The sequence below is a fragment of the Mesoplodon densirostris genome, chromosome 18 (genome assembly GCF_025265405.1).
Source record: "Mesoplodon densirostris isolate mMesDen1 chromosome 18, mMesDen1 primary haplotype, whole genome shotgun sequence".
Classification (NCBI taxonomy): Eukaryota; Metazoa; Chordata; class Mammalia; order Artiodactyla; family Ziphiidae; genus Mesoplodon; species Mesoplodon densirostris.
The window spans coordinates 14672155-14689023 of record NC_082678.1 but is presented as its reverse complement, the minus strand read 5'-3'; the positions used below and the strand labels follow the sequence as shown (position 1 = coordinate 14689023).

At 58.3% G+C, this 16869-nt stretch overlaps 1 protein-coding gene across 5 annotated transcripts in view; it reads left to right on the top strand.

Moving 5' to 3' along the window:
* The window catches only part of BAIAP2 (BAR/IMD domain containing adaptor protein 2), a 71159-nt gene that overhangs the window by 18192 nt on the left and 36098 nt on the right, over nt 1-16869 (top strand). The window lies entirely within an intron of this gene.

The window sequence follows — 16869 nt, the reverse complement described above, 5'->3', positions numbered from 1 at the left end:
GAGGCTCTCGGTTGTTGGCAGGTTTGAGGGCGTTTGTTTCCTCTGTGTGTCCATTAATTCCAGCTCCCAGAGGTGCCTCTGTCTTATCTACGGTGCGGCCTTTAGCAGAGGCTGCCCACTCTCGCTCGCAGCACCGCCCTTCAAACTTTTCGCACCATCCTGCCCCGGAAGTCAGGCCTGCCCACTGCCGGGCTTTGTGGTGCCCTCTGCTGCTCCCTTGTTTGCGGACACGGTGGCCCAGCTGGCCCTGGGTCCACACCATCCCCAGCAGGCCTGCCAGGTGTGTGCGCTGTGTGTCATGACTGGCATCCGGGTTTTCCTGAGAACAGAGAACAGTGTAAAAGCCAGACACAACTATGGGACCTTCCTGGGCTGGGGCTGGGAGCAGGGGCAGGCGACCATGTGCAGGCGAGGCTGGGCGGAATGAGTGACCAGGGCCGGACTCCTCATGTGGGCTGGGCTCTGCTCACCTGGATGTGGGCCTTCCTTCAGTGTCTACAGAGCTGGCTGGTCTCCGGCTCTGTGGCTCTAGAGGGAAACCTGCTGGCCTCTTGGGGACGCTCAGCTGACCTGCCCTGGGCAGCCCCGTGAGGACATGGAAGCCGGGGTGCTGTGGTGGTCAGGCCTGCGGGCTCGGCCTGGCCGGTGACTTGTTGGATGTTTGGGCGGATGGAGGCCTGGACCCCTTTGTGATCAGCGATGGCCGTGAACCAACTGACTCTGAGCTCAGTGGCCACACGTGGGCTCCGCCCAGTGCTCTTGGGCATCCCGGCTGCGGCTCCTGCAGCCACCGTCTGGGCCCCTTGGAAGAAAGTCGGGTGTTGTGTGTGATCCTGTGTGTTTATACACGGCTCCTGTCTGTGAAAGGAGCACTTTCTTATCGTGGTTAATCATGGTGGCCTTCTCCCCGCAGTCACACACACGTGTGGAAGGGGAGGGTCTGTCCATGGGGAGATCGGGTCCCACGTGACCCCATAGTGAGGGTGGGCGTGTGCGAAACCGCAGTGAGATTCCAGAACTTCCCATGGGCAGAGCCCTTGGGAGTTGTTGCTACAACAGGCCCCGTGAGCAGGACAGCAGCCTCCTGCTGTGGAGTCCGCACATGGAAGGGACGGGCGGGGGGCTGGAACATCCCTCCACCCACCACTCTAGGAGCTGTCTGGGCTCTGACCTGAATCAGGGAGCTTCTGGTTTACTTGTGGGTTTTTGAAATCTCTCCAGGGGCGTTTGGGGCTTTGTGCGTCTGCGGAGGTGGCTGGTGAGGACTCTGTTTCCTCTACTCCCAGCGGTTCTGACACCAGATGTGGGTTTTCTTGCACCAGCCAGCCCTCCAGTTTCTGAGGACCCCAGCTGGGCATCCCATAGTTCAGCTCACTTCTGACACGATCTCCCCGGGGTCAGTGCAGACCCACAGGGTGAGGTGAGGGCCCCATCCCGAGAGAATGCCCCCCACCCCAGAGGCTGGCACAAGTCATGGGTCCCCAGTTCACCACAACTCTGTCCAATTTGGCTACAAATCGGATTCCCACCACTCCCTCCTCAGATCTGGTAGTTTGCTGGAACGGCTCACAGGACTCAGGCAGAGGCTTACTTCAGAGTCCCAGTTTGTTGTAAAGGGTATAATGAAGGACCCAGGTGAACGGCCAGAGGAAGGGATGCACAGGGCAAGGTCTGGGAGGGTGCCGAGCGCAGGAGCTTCTGTCCGCATGGAGTCGGGGTGCCCCACCCTCCCAGTACATGGATGTGTCCACCACCCTGGAAGCTCTCTGAACGCCATGGTTTAAGGGTTTCCAGGCATGAACAGTTGTTGGCTCAGTCTCCAGCCCCTCTCCCAGAGGATGGGGGTGGGGCCCAAAGTGCCACTTCTAACCCTGGCTCGGTCTTTCCGGTGACCAGCCCCCATCCAGGAGCCCACTCAGAGTTGCCTCATTAGAACAAAGGATGCTGCTATCACCAGGAGATAACAAGGGATTAGGAGCTCTGTACCAGGAACGGGGGCAGAGACCCGGTGTGCCTTTCTTTTCAGGTCACTGTCAGCCCTGCTCTGGGAACTGAATTTTTTCTTTTGGCAACAGCTTTACTGAGATGTAATTCACATGGCATACAACTCACCACTGAAAGTATACAATTCACTTGTTTCTAATGTATTCACAGAGTTGTGCAACCATCACCATATCTAGTTCCCAAACTTTTCCTCACCCCCAAAATGTAAGCCGTCCCCATTAGCAGTCACTCCCCCCCCCCAGCCCCTGGAAGCCACTGATCTGCCTCTGTGTCTGTGGCTTTACCTGCTCCGGACGTTTCATATGGATGGAAGCGTGCACTAACCCATCGTGACCATTTGTGTCCAGCTTCTTTCAGTTAACATCGTGTCTTCGAGGTGCATCCATGTTGTAGCATGTCGGCTCCATTCTTTTTATAGCTGAATAATATTCCATTGTGTGGATTCCATTCCCCAGTTGATGAACATCTGGGCTGTTTCCAGGTTTTGACCAGTTTCCATAGCACTGGTGTCAGCAGTCGGCACAAGTGTCTGTGTGGACCCTTCATGTATGCCTGGGAGGGGAACTACTGAGTCACACAGTCGGAATTGAATTTTTATTAAAGCAGCACCTGGTTTAAAAATAAGTCTCCCTGTCCACCACGTGCCGGAGGCCCACTTCTCAACCCTGCATGTTGTCTGCCTGTATTTGCTTTCATACATGTAAACAGGCAGGTTTGTGCTGCTGTTTTTCATGTTTTTTTTTTTTTTTTTTTTAATCTTTCGGCCATGCCGTGCGGCATGCGGGATCTTAGTTCCCCGACCAGGGAGCAAACCCGCACCCCCTGCGGTGGAAGCACGGAGTCTTAACCACTGGACCGCCAGGGAAGTCCCTGTGCTGTTCTTTTTAATTTTGGACATTATTTAATTAATGTTTTCCTAGGACATTTGGATTTAGCATTTTTATACCACTTCTCGCCACCCCCCCAATAGAACGATGACAACTTTTGCTTAAATCGGTGTCCAGTATAGACTTTGTGCGGTGCTGGCAGGAATGCTCAGACAGAGCAGTCTGACTGCAGTGCAGCGGACTGCACGTCTGAAGTGGAAGCATGATGAGATGGACATGAGTGCACACCTGCCTAGGTAGTACACACCTGCCCAGGTAGCAAACGGCCCTGTCACCCCCAGCATTTCCTGGGGCCCCCCAGAAAACCTCCTGCCTCTCTCCCTCCGTGCCCCCCACCCCTTGCCAGGCAGCCACTGCTGTGTATTCTGCCCTGAGACTCGATGTGCATTTGCTCAAGTTTTGTGTAAATGGACTCGAGTAGTGTGTGCCGTGCTCTCTCTTGGTCTGGCCTCTTTTATCTCATGATTGTTTTGAAAGTCATCCCGATGTTCCACGTACCTCCAGACCATCCTGCCTTCGTGGCAAGTAGTTTCCGCTGTGTGGAAGTGACCCATTGTTTATACATTCTTCCGTTGATGGACATTTGGGTTGTTTCCAGTTTGGGGCATTTCCACGTCTGCATTTCTCTAACGAACTAACGACGGCGAGCATCTTTTCACATAGTGTTTGCCGTTTGTTTATCTTCTTTGGTGAAATGTCTCTTCAGATCTTTGTCCCCCTTTTTTCAGTTGGGTTTTTGTCTTATAATTGAGTTGTAAAAGTTCTCTGTGTATTCTAGGTTGAAGTGCTCTCTCAGATATATACTTTGCAGGTATTTTCTCCCAGACTGGCCTTTCATTCTTGTCACAGTAGTTTTATTTATTTATTTGGCCATACCACATGCCATGTGGGATCTTAGTTCCCCAGCCAGGGATCGTACCCCCTGCAGTGGAAGCGTGGAGTCTTAAGCACTGGACCGCCAGGGAAACCCCTGTCACAGTGGCTTTGGAACAGAAGTATTTAATTTTAATGAAGTCCAGTTGAGTGATACTTTTTCTTGAACTGTGGTCCATAGGTTTTTGTTACTGTTTTGACAACTTTGTTTTTGCTGGAGTTAATAATTGCTTCCCTTTGTTTGCATAGTCATCAGTTTGTGGTCATTAACTCGCTCCCAAACCCAACACCGCGCTCTGGGACTCCTCCCTGCTGGCCGCAGTCCCGTTAACCTGGCTGCTTCTCCCCCTCTTGGAACTTGCCTCCCAGAGCCCCGACCTGCTCTGATACCCCGGGCCGGTGGCTGACCCATGCATGGGACACCCCTTCTCCAGTCTGGGGCCATGTTTTCTGGGTCGTAGGTCCTGTTTTACTCCCTCAATTAGGGAGATCATCCTTCCTTTTAATGGTTCCTTAGCAGGAAAAAGGGAAATAACGTTTCTGAGCCCATGTCTGTCTGCGGATGTTTCTCTACCTCGCACTGATGGCTTAGAATTCCAGGTGGGAGACCGCCTTCCCTCAGAGTCCTCACCCCCCTGTCCTCTGACTTCTGGTGTCGTTTTGGCCGATTTTTTTTTTTTTTTTAATAACGTGAGGTGTTTTTTTTTCCCCCCTCCTGGAAGCTTTTGAGATCTTTGTCCTTGGTTGGGTGTTGTGAAATTTCCAGATGTAGCTCCAGTGTGTATGTTGGGGGAGGGCCCAAGGGGGCCTGGAGAACAAAGCATCCCAAGGGTGGGTGTGGTGTGTGGCCTCCCGGGCCACGGGAGGAGTAACCCAGGGCAGGGGTTAAGCTGCAACTCCGACCTTGGGTGAGGACAGCAAGGGCACCAGGAGGGGCGGAGGACAAGAGCAAGGGTATGTCCACAAGTGCAAGGTGGACAAAAACGAGGCACTCTGGCAGAAATGGGAAAGTCTGGAGAGGAGGAGGGGGGCGAGGCTGGGGGAAGGGGGCAGGGCCTGGCAGGAGCTGGGGCTTCTGGCCATGGGAAGCCGGGTTTGTGCAGCCTGCTTGTTGTACCCGCATTACGATCCGCCTGTTGCCTGCAGTAGCGGGTGCTGCGTTTTCACTGCTGTAGAATATTCAGTGAACACGTGATGAACACAGTGTATTTCTCTGTCTTCTCGATCAGCGCTTGGGTTACTCCCGGGGGGGTGGGTTTGCTGCTCTGAACGAGCTAGTCCTCAGGACCATGATGCCAAGCCCACCGTGGGGTGATCTCCACGTGGTTCCACAGCAGCTGCTGCCCCGGTGCTCACCAGTGTGACGCCATGGGGCTCTCCCTTCAGGCCCTGCTGTCCTCCCACGTGACCGGCGTGTGAGGGTTCGCAGTGCTCCTGTCTGAGTGAGGCTGGGCACCACTGCCTCCTATTCCCGTGCCCTCATGCCCGCCTCTGTGTGGGCGAGTCCCATCCGGCAGGCCACCCAAACCCCAGGCGCCAAGGCAGCAGCTCTGGTCCACCTGGTGCTGGAGGGGAGGGAAAAATCAAACCAGGACCAGCATCTCGTATACCAGCAGGACAATTGCTTCTGCTTTGTTGTAACTTGGGGCGTGCTGGGTGCCCGTGTACCAGGGGCCGATGACCCAGCCCAAGGGGGATGCCCGTCCTGGGGCTGCCCTGCAGTGACCTGCTGAGAAAGCTGAGGGCTTCCAGGTCCTTTTGAGCTTTGAGGCCCTGGTAGAAGTGGCAGAAATTTCAGATTTGGGACCCTTTGCTCTTGGCTGGAGTGTGGTGGGGATTGGGGTTTGGTGGTGCACTTTGGCCACTGTCCTCATGGAACAATGTCACTGGGTCACTTGCCTAGGAAATGTTTTCTTCTCAGTTCCTCGGTCTCATTAGCTCTGCCTGTGGCCCTGGGCATCTGTATGAGCTTCCCCTCCCCAAAAGCTGGTTGGGACCCCAGGTAGGGGGGCCTCTGCTGATTCCCGAATTATCTGAATCTTGGACATTCATTGACAGGCTGTTTGGTCTGGCGTGTGGCCCACGTTTATAGGTGTCTGTTATGTTTGAAGGGAACATGTTCCCTGTTTATTCCGATTCTGGGTGCAGGGTTCCCAACTGTGTTCAAATCTTCAGTAATTCCACCTCCTTATTAGTAAGTGGAAGAGGCGTTTTTCTTACTCCCCAGGAAGGTGGGCTCATCAGTTTCTCCATGAGGCTTTTGCTTTATGTGTTTTCCAGCTGAGTTATTGAGTGTGTAAACTACAAGTTTCGTGCAGTACTGTTTTCCTGACAAGCTGAACTTTATGAGGGGAACTCCTCTGTTCTCAGTAACCCTGTTTTCAGTCTGTTTTGTTTCATGCTGAATTTGTTTTCCTCCACCCTTCCTGTCTGCAGCCTTGGGGAATTACTCGTTTCTGACCACTTGGTTTCTGACCAAGAGATGCGAGGTCTCTGCTGTCCTGGGGATCAACCAGAGCCCTCAAGGGGTGAGTGCCTCTGGGGAGGTGGTGCCCCAGCCGAGGTGTTGCAGCAGCCTGGAGGGAGCTTTGCTCACACTGACGACATCCTGAGCCAGGCGCTGGGCTTCTGACCAGAGACTTAATCTCGAGGCCCTGCAAAGTGGGGCTTCATCGGCCCTCTTGCTGCCCACTTCCTGCTGGGGTCCCTCTGGGTGTGGCCCCTGGTGGCTTTGGGGTCAGGGATTGCCAGGCAAGCAGTGGCAGGCGCCCTGGCCGCTCCCCGCTCACCCTCTTTCCTCTGCTGATCCCTGCCCCGTTCTTCCAGTTCCTGCCTTTTCTTTCCCATGAAGGGCAGGAGCTGTATGGCTCCTGCTCTGCTCCCTGGGCCAACAGCCCACTAGGACGGTGTAGGATTCAGCCATGCAGACCCTCGTCTAATGCTTCAGGGGGTACTGCACCCCTCCCCGTCTCCCTACGAGCCCTGCGCTGCGTCCTTCCCGCATAGAGTGAGGGTCTTGAGCAGCACATCACTCCCCCGCCACGCCAGCCAACCACGTACTGCCCAGAGCTGGACCCCTTATCACCAGAGCAGAGGCCTCTGACGTGAGGTCTCCTGCCGTGAGCGAGGCTGAGGCCCGTGGAGGTCAGAAGTCACAGCCCAGTCGCTGTGCTGCGGCCCCTTTGTTCCCCGTCCCTGTGGAGAGCGAGTGGCCGCTCTGCCTTTGGTCCCGTGGCCAGGAGTCGGCTTGGGGCTGCAGCTCCAGACCTCACAGAGGAGCCGGCCTCTCATCTTCACTCCACTCGGCTCTGGGTTTGCTTTGATAGGCAGGCTGCTTAGTCGGGGTGCAGGGATGCCCGCCTTCCGCATCGCCTTGCCGCCCTCTCATCCCCCGCCAGCAGCCACCCACACTTGCCGTGGACTTGTTTCCCTGACCGCCCCCCCCACAGCTCCGTTGAGGCACCCCTGGTGCCGCCCCCAGGCAGGTGATGACAGAGGCCATCGCCATCTCTTTGATCTGTGTACTTGGGGTAGCTTTTCTGAGGCCCTGTCTGCTTGCTTTCCTCACGGATTTCTGTGCTCATGGGGCTGACCGGCAGCTCAGGGCAGCGGGGGTGTCCCATCTGGGTCCGAGGCTCCAGGCCAGTCCCTGGTGTGTGCAGACCGAGGCCTTCCCCAGGCCAAGGAGCCAGGGTGGTGGCCCAAGGGGGGGTGACCCCGATCACAGCACCCTGAGGGGGCTCGCTCTCCAAGCTCATAGACCACAAACTTGGGGGTTTGCTAAGATCTGGGAGTGAGCATGTTTTCATGTTTGTTTCTCCTTCTTCTTTCTCTACCTTGAGCCTGGAGGCCACAGGGCAGAGGGGGCAGGTGGCTCCTTTGCTGCTGGCCACAGCAGGGTGCACCCAGCCTCTCCCCGTCCCCCGACACAGGCAGCCTGAGATGCCAACATGGTGGGGAGCATGGCGCAGAGTGGGTATTTCCAGACTGCTCTGGCGTGGGCTCTGGGGCTGGTCGGGGAGGAGGTCGGATCTCCAGCCAGGCAGGCTCCTTCTGCCCCAAAGGAGGGAGCAGTACAGATGCTGTCCTCTTGTCCTGGGCACCGTCAGCGGTGCCGTGTCCCCTCCGGGCTCTCCCGTTGCCTTAAGCTTTAAGTCACAGGACACTTCAGGTCACATCAAAGCAGAGAGAGCAGGTGGAGACCCCCCGCCCCGTGCCTGTCCCTTGCTGGCACAGACCAAGTACGGCAGCATCTCATCTGCACCCTGTCACTGTTCCCCTGGGGTGATCCCGATGGCACCTCCTTGCTTCTCCATCCAGCCTCCGTGTGCGCCGTTGGCAAGCCCGGCCTTGGCCATGGGGCTGAAAGCACACATGTCCCCCAGTCCAGGCAGTGGACAGGCTGGCTTCTGGGCCCTCTGTTCCACCGTCACAGCCACTCCAGAATGGGCCTGGTGCAGCATCAGTCTCTGTGTTGTCCTGCTTGCTGGTTTCTTCCCCAGTGTTGGCTCCTGGGGAGCCTGCTCCTAGGGGCGCCACCATGGACCTTGACCTCATCCTTTGTGCAGGGGAGCCCACTGTCCTGTCCCCCTCACCGATAGCCGTGCCACCATCTGCAGGAGCCCCCAGGGAGCTGGCACTCCTGAGCACATCCTGCCCGCCGGGTGGCCCCCTGCAGCCAGGCCCCCAGCTCTACTCCCCAGAGCCACTGTGCAAAGAGCAGGGCTGAGCCCAGCACAGGCAGGAGTAGGAGGTGGAGGCCAGAGTCCAGTGCACCTGGGCTCTGGGCACAGTGCTCAGGTGGGCAGGTGACTCAGGGCTCTGTGCCAGAATCATTCATGCAAGAAGAGGGTCAGTCAGCTGCCCAGTGTCTGTGCAGGAGGTTAAGGTGACATATCCTGTGGAGCATTCTAGGCTTTCCTGGCCAGCAGCACTAACATGAGGCCATCATTGCAGCGAAGGCCCCAGCCTGCCCTGAGCCCTCTGTTTCCTCCGTGTGTGGCCGACCTTCACGCTGGGCCCGTCCCTCCTGAGCCTCTGTCCAGGGCCTCTGCCAGAGCCTCACCTGGACATTTCGTCCATCTGTGCAGCCGAGGGCCAGCGGCTGAGCGGCTGTTTTGTTTGGCCCTCACCATCTCCTGAGGCCTCTGTTGTGTTCTCTGCCTTTGAAGAGCCTGCTTGTTTGTGATCCCGGGCATGTGTGTGCTTGCAGGTGCCCTGGGCCTGTGCTTGGCCGCCACCTGCCTGCACCCATACTGGTATCTGCACCCGCACCCATGAGAGAGCAGGAGCTCCCTGCTGGGCGGGGCCTGGGGCAGGAGGCGGCTCCCTGCACCTGAAACTGGGCCAGGTTTGGCCACTGAGTCATTGGATTAAGGTGTGGCCTGAACACTCCCCTGGCATTTGGCTGCTGTCCACGCCCAGCTACCCGACCTTTGACTGCTAAACCTGACAGACGCCACTTGGAGGACTTAATTACAGCCGCACAGTGGGAGCCAGGGCGATTTCACATCCCTGAGGGTCCTGACTCAGAGGACCCACATCACCCTACATTGTGGTCCCATGATGGCCTGGCGTCCCCAGGCTGGCCTGGAGTGGACTCCTTGCCTGCATCCTGCCTTCACCTCCTCTTCCCGGTAACGCCAGCAACCTCCGCCATAGCACATGGAGGGGGTGTCCTTTAGCAACCCCCGCCATAGCACATGGAGGGGGTGTCCCTTAGCCCCTGGGAGAAGTGGCCGGCACACGGGCTGTCACCAGAACCCCAGGAATAGGGTCCACGCTCTCCTGGCCTCCCTCAGGCCTCGAGCAGATCTTGACACCAGGCAGGTTTTTTGCAGAGTCTCTGTCCTCGTGTCCGGCTTTGTGTGGATGCTAGACAGGTCAAAGCCTGGGGCTGAGCACAGGGTAAGAGGGCAATCTGAGGGTCCCCTCTCAGGGCCCCCTGGACTCACATGACTGGTGTGAAGGGCCAGGGGCTCCAGCGTGTCCACTTCGCCTGCCCTGATGAGAGCTTTATGGGGCAGGCTCGAGCCTTTGTCGGGAGGGATTAATAAACGTCTTAATTGGATCTGCCTCTTCTCAACGACTCTGGCCATAGCAGGAGAGACGGCTCAGGGTGTTTTCATGCTTCCTCGGTGTCCAAGGGCCCACTCCAGGGTGGGAACATCCATAGGGAACAGCGGTGTGTGGCTGTGGTGACCCCACACCCTCTGGCCTGGTTCCTGGGGGTCCTACTTGGGAGGAGGGGAAGGGGGCCCCAGCTGTGGTTCATTCTGAGCCTGGTTCTGGTGGTGAGGTGGGGCTGGCAGGGTCTGTGAGGATCAGGCCTGGCGCTTGTTCCCACTGAGGGGGAGCATGTGACCTGACCGGGGTCCGTAGCAGGAGGCTCGCCGAGGTCTTTTAAAGCCCATCCTGCAGCAGCACTCCTGTGAGGGCTCTCCCACCACGGCCAGTCTGACTCGAGTGCCTGGGTGGCTGGAGGGCCCTGGGGGCCCCCAGTCCTGTGACCCCACCGTGTCCCCCCTGAATTGAGGTCCCGCCGGCAGCGTGTGCTCTGTTCTCAGTGTGTCTGCAGCTCCCTGCCCCCAAGTGAGAGGGAGGAGGAAGCGGTCCTTTGTTTATCCTCCAGCAGAGAGCCAGTGGCCCTGGAGCATCCCACACATGGCGGGGGGGGCCTGGCGGGCACAGGTGCCGGCTTGGGAGCCTCTGTGGCAGGTCTCCACCTGTTCCGAGGGTTGCTGGCTGGCCCCTGGGTCCCTGGCGTTGGCAGGAGGGGAGGTGTGTCAGAGGCACTGTGGACGCTCTGACCGCAGAGGCCTGGTTACCTGATGAGCAGTCCTCAACTGGGCCTGTTCCCGTTTGTGTCTCGCATGATTTAGAGCAAGTTGATGCCTGAGAAACCGTCCCCAGGAGAGCTGATGTACACTTGGACAGTTAATCGGGGGCATGAGTGGGCAGGTAGATGGGGAGCCACCACCACTTCTGGGGGGTCTTCATGGCACTTGGTGAGGATCGGAGCAGCGGTGCCTGCCCGGCCTGGGGCACAGCCTCACGGGGCTCTGTGACCCCTGGAGGGTGGCCGCCCTGGAGGAGGGTCATCCACGCACCTTCCAGCTCTGGGCCTGGCCTGCCCGCCCTGCCGAGGTCCAGGTGACCTCCTGTGGTCGGGGGTTGTGGCCTTGGCCACTCATGTCGCTGCTCTGGGTGGAAATGTGGGAGGAAAACCCCACCCTCTGTCCACACCCACGTTTCCCTGTCCCCTTGTGAGTCGCGTCAGGCAGGAGAAAAGACGGCGTTTTGAAGCACGGTGATGCTGGCGGGTTGGACGGTCTGTCGATGTGAGTTCCTGCCCCGCTGTCTCCCGGCAGCACAGCCAGTGTCTTGCAGTGTGCCCTTTCCTGCTGCTGCTGCGGGGACCCGGCTCAGCCAGCGCCTGCCCGGCCCATGGGCAGAGGACGCCAGGTTGACCCTGAGTCCCCACCTCCCTGTCGCCCAGGCTCAGCCCACACGCTCCACGGCCTCCTGTCGGCCAGTTCCTTGAAGCAGCCCTCCAGTCGGCCTGGGCGGCCAGCCTGGGAACCCCGAAGCCCCGAGTGTAACTGTGGGTGCCTGAGAGCGTGTGGATTGGCCGAGGACACGTCCAAATGCGTATTTTGCTTCAGGAGGCCCGGGGCAGGCCTGAGCTTTTGAGATCTGATCGGACTCCCGGTGTGGCCGATGCCGGTCCAGGACCTGACCCAGAACAGTTAGGGCAGAGGCTCAGGACAGGAAGGAGGCCAGCCCAGACGGTTGGGCCACGTGTGGTCGGTGCCTCCTCCACCTCGTTCCACGACACTCCGGTGCCTGGGCGTCCACTTTGGACACAACACTGATACCAACACCGAGGGGCCGTTTGGTCTTGCTCTGCTTCAGGGCAGCAGTCAGGGAGGGTCACTGTCTGCTATCATCACCATGGCAACAGCCATCGATTTTTGTCCTGGTTATCCTTTTGGCTACCTGCCATTTTTTGCCATTTTGTAGGCAGGAGAAGAACCCTGCTTCTACCAGGGAGGAACTGGTGGCCTTTGAGGCCAGCAGGGAGGATGGGGGTGTTGGTGGCTGATCCAGAGGGGTCCCTCAGTGCTGTCTGAGCTCCGCATCCCATACCGGTGGCTCTCACGGCCGACGCGACACCCCCGCAGCCCTCGGCTGTCTGTCTTCCCGGAACAAGAGCTCTATATTCGTGCCTTGTTCAGGCGTATGCTAATGAGCTCTCAGAGGCGCCTTTCCGCTCTGGAAGCCACCAGAATAATTGAGCATTATGGATATTTGCTTCAGAAGGCTTCAGGAGGCAACGGGCGCTCCCAGCCAAGTTTGAGCAGCTGACCCCTTGGCTCAAGAGCCCCTTGGCCACCAGCAGGGATTGGGAGCTCTGGCTCCTCCTGAAATGACAGATCCTCAAGAAACGAGTGTTTTGGCGCCCTTGGTGGCTGCCAGTGACCAAAAGGAACGCCATGACCACTTGGCAGTAATAGTGCGTCCTGCTCGCCAGGTTCAAGTCCAGCTCTGCGAAGACAGGGCTGGAGGTTTAGTCTCCAAAGGAAGGTCAGACACCTTCTCTGTGCCCCCAGCACCATCTGGGACTGCTGAGGACTGTTCCAGCACGTGGCTCTACCTGGGAGGAGGCGGAGAACTCCTGCCCACCCCACCGCAGCACACGCCCGCACACGTCAGTCTCGTGGTCGCAGAGTCACGGCTGTGCTGGTCTCACCTCTGCTTCTCCTGGAGAGGTAGTCAGGGGTCTGGTGTCAGTGCCCAGGTGGGGTGAGGGCTCCCGGCAGGCCTGTGGCTGCTATGGTCCTCACCATGGTCCCCCAGGCTCCACCCCTCACACTCTGTCGGGCTCCTCTAGTGGGGGGGAGGATTGCTAAGGTGGCCCTGGCTGGACTTGATCAGGGAGCAGAGGGGCCATCCTGGCACCCCAGCAGTCATGCCTCGTGATCCCCCCAGATCATCCTTCATGTGACGCCTGCACTGGTCAGTCCACTCGTTACTGGTCAGTAACCGTGCGGACGTTCTGCTCTCAATTCCACCTGGGCCACAGCCTCCCGGCCACCCCAGCCTGGTGTTTCAGTGAACCCCAGCCCCTGCCTGACGTGGCGGTGCCGGCAGAGAAGGGCCAGTCTCCCTTGGAGAGACCTGGCACTGTAACCCCAGGTCCGGGAGGACTTTGACCTTTGTGGTGCAGCTGACAGCCCTGGTCCACCCTGCCTTTTCAGACGGCTTCATTTCCAGCTGCATCAGGGCTTGGCTGCCCCCTGACCGGTCACCCAATTTTATCCCCAGGAGGGAGCAACATCAGCCACTTTGGAGTTGGGGTGGGGGCCTCGGGAGGTGGCTCCTGGCAGTGGAGGGACGGTAGGACCCACCCCAACACACGATAAGGCTGCTCCTGTGGACCCATCTGGCTGGGAATCTGGCCGGTGTGCTCATGTCCTGGGGTGATCTGGCTTGACGTCTACTAGGCGGGGGGCCAGCAGGTTACAGGACTGGCCTTCAGGGCTGTGGCAGCCCAGGGAGCCCTTAAGGATGAGCCACATGGGCAGGGACTTAGCACTGGATGTTCCCATTCTTCCCACATGTTTTCAGATACTGTCCTGGAAGGCTTATGCTCTGGGAGTGGCCAGCATGGTCTGAGAGGTCCAGGTCCAGGCAGCTGGGGAGCCGGGCTCTCATCAGCATCCACCACATTTGTAATGCTGCTGAAGACACCCACTTTCTCGTAGCATCAGCTCCCCCTGCACCCTGACACTGTGCCTTCATGGGAGCCCCCTGGGCTCTTGTCCACAGAGCCCTGTGCAGCGTCCCGTCTTCACGGCCAGGGTCAGAGACAGACACGGCCCTCTCACAGTGGGAAGGACACAGGTGTGGGGATGGGAGTGGTGAGCAAGAGACCAAGCCCTCGGGACCCCTGCCCAGGCCTGACTTTGGCATCAGGGACGAAGGGCATAGGCAGGGGCAGAAAGGGCACCAGTGGTGCCCTTGAACACACGTGGGTGGTACCCTCCTGCCGGCCGGGGCCCAGCTCCTCAGAAGGACGGACCGTGCATGTGGGCCGGGGGCTTTCCCTGTCTTATTGCCCAGTTCCTGAACCTCTTCACCCACCATCCTCCTGCTTAAAGAAAGAGAGTGTGTGTGGCCGGACCGCTGGTGTCAAGGTGGAGCTGCACCCAGGTTCCTGGATGTCATTGTCACTGTTACTGGCAGGGGCAAACACTTGCCCAGCTCTTTCTCTGGGGCAGGGGCTGTGCCGTGTGCCTTGTCAGCCCAACCCCCTAATCAGGAGACACGTGGTCTTACTGATTTAATCCTGGGATGAGGTACAAACATGTATGTGTAACCCATGAGACAGTGAGGTCAGCCCAGGCCTGGAGCCCTTTCCCCACAGATGCCTGGACTATCAGGACTTGTCACCCCCAGGTGGTCCCCCTGACGGATATCCCCTGGCTGGTGGACAGGCACCAGGACGGAGGCTGGTCTCTGCCCTGGGGGTTGGTCCTGCTTTGTGGCAGTGGGTTTTGGAGGAGGCCCGTCTGTAGGTGTTGTTGGACTCCCCTCCCCACCTCCACACTTCCCACCCCTCCCCCAGCCAGGGCTCAGCCGCCTGTGCCTTCCAGAGATTGAAACTGTCTTCTGTGACCTCCCCCACCTCAGGTCCCCAGCTTCCTCCCGCTTCTTGGGTTAATCAGGTGTTAGAAGTTTCACTGGGTTGCCCTCTGGACACTGATCTTGGGGGTGATGCTTCGCTGTGGGGGTCACAGTGTTCTGGCGGACCTGGCCCTCCATGCAGCTGTGCCCAGCCCTGGGGTCCGGCAGCCGGGTCCTTACCCTCTTCATCCCGTGCTGTTGTTCACTCTTGCTGGGGGTCAGCTCAGGCTGCTGGCTGTCTTCATGGGAACCATCTCAAAGCAGGCTTTCTCGGGTCTGTGTTGCTTTGGCAAAAATGTGTTCTTTTTTAAGCCTAAATGGGTGATAACTCATCTCCTCCTGAAATCCTGTCCTCACTCCTTTGGGATTAGGAGTCTAGCATATGGCCCAGGAGGGGCCCTCAGGTGGAGTCTGGTCCACCCTCGGCTCATAGAACAAAGTGGGGAGCTGCACAGATCTGCCGGGCGCCAGCCTGTGAGCGGCCAGACTCCGGGGCCTGAGCCCCCCTCCCACCCCGGCTTGTTCCCAGTCTCCCAGATCCACGCTCCCTCTCAGCTTCTTGTCATTTGCAGATTATAAGAACATGTGTTTTTTCTGCAAAAAGAAAGAAAAAACCAGAAAGGCAGCCTGAGTCTTTAAAAATGTCAGCATTGTGAGAGATGCAACTCGAGAGGACTCTTCTGGATTAAAGAGGCTGAAGACTCCTGACTCCACAGAGGAAAGATAAGAATCCTGGTGCCGCTGAAGGTTAAGTCCTCATAACCCACGACTAAGCCTGTTTATGACTTACTTGTTCCAGATGCTCACAGAGCAGCATTTAGATAAACAGTACTCTGACTTATTGAGAGAGAGAGAGGGGCAGACAGACAGACAGACAGACAGACCTGAAGAGCCACGCGTGAGGTCCAGGGTTGGGGAGCAGCTCACAGGCCGCGGTGAGTTGGGGCACCCAGGCCCGGAGGTGCGAGTGCTGAAGGAAGAGGGTGTGTGTCGGTGGCCGCCGTCCTTGGGTCGGGATGGCCGTGGGCCTGTGCACTCCAGTCCGTGCTCTCCAGGTGCAGAAGCTGACATGCTGGCCACGCCGTGATGCCCACTACTGTCTCAGGTGGTTCAGCCAAAAAGTGTGGCACGGGGACCTGGGTGCACGTGTGGGAAAGAGAGCCGTGGAACCCGGTGAGGGGTGAGTGGGCACCCGCTCTGTTATTTTGGCCACTTTCTGGAGGTTTGGAGGTTGGGCTGGGAGGAGAGTGTCTGTCTTCTAAGCGCTGATAAGAACAGATTCACGGCCCCTTTGATCTCCGGGCTGATAAGAACAGATTCACGGCCCCTTTGATCTCTGGGCTGTGGATGGAACCCTCTGGGTGTGGCTGTAGACCCGGCTTCCAGCCACACTCAGGTCCCCTGTGTCAGTATTCAGTGCCCTGGGGGACTGCCTGGTGCCTTGTGGAGCTCAGGTAGGAGGTGGGGCTACACCTGTGCTGGTCTGGGGCTCAAGAATCAGTGAGACGAGGCTCCCTGCCAGACCCCCCCCCCAACCGCCGTCTCTGTGCCATCTGCAGCCACAGGCATCCTTCGTCCTCCCGGCCTTCGGGCGGCCCTCCTTCCCCACCTGCCTGGCCCCCTTGCCGCTCACTCTTCCTCGTTCCTCACTGGCCCACGTTCTGTCTGCCTCTCCCAGGAAAGAGTGCAGGCACCACAGAGGCCCTCGTCAGTGCGGTGACGATGAAGGTGAACGAGTGCCCCAGGCTGCGAGCGGGTCACCTTTATCTCAGTAACAACTCTCACATGAAGACACCAACCTGCAGTTTCTAGAGTCGGTCCCTTTTAAAAATTCTGGTACCTGTAATTTTCTCTAGTCTTCTGGAATCTTTTATCTTTCTCCAAAGAGCCCAGTTTGGGGAAACACTTGAATGTTTCTGAGATCTGAGATGTCAGTGGTGGGTCCTACGTCCCCGAACACGTGTAAATCGACTGCTCCTCCAAACTGTCTACAAGTTCTGAGAGCACCCGGGGTGGGTGGCTGATCCTTCTCTGTCGTCTGCTAATAGGACGGGGGCCGTATCACAGCAGGGTGCTGCCCTGCTCGAGTGAGTCCTGACCTTGCCTGGAGCTCCAGGCTAGAGCAGCTCCGCCCCTTCCCCTCCTGTGAGCTGTGGTCCTGCCAACGCTGCTCTGTTGAGAGTCTGCCCCACTGCCATCCTCCCGGGTGTGGGGCCTTCCTGCACCTGGGCCTCCCCCTCCTCAGCTGTGCCCCCCGCCAGCTGTGCCCTGCACCTTCCAGCTTATCGCCCTGGTCCCTCTGTGCCGACGGGGTCTCTAGTTTCTGCCTTTTTCTCCCTTCAGTGGGTGCCTTCGGTCCCCAGGTGCTGGCCAGCACTCACACTGGCCAGTGCCAGGCCCCTCCACCTTGTCCTTG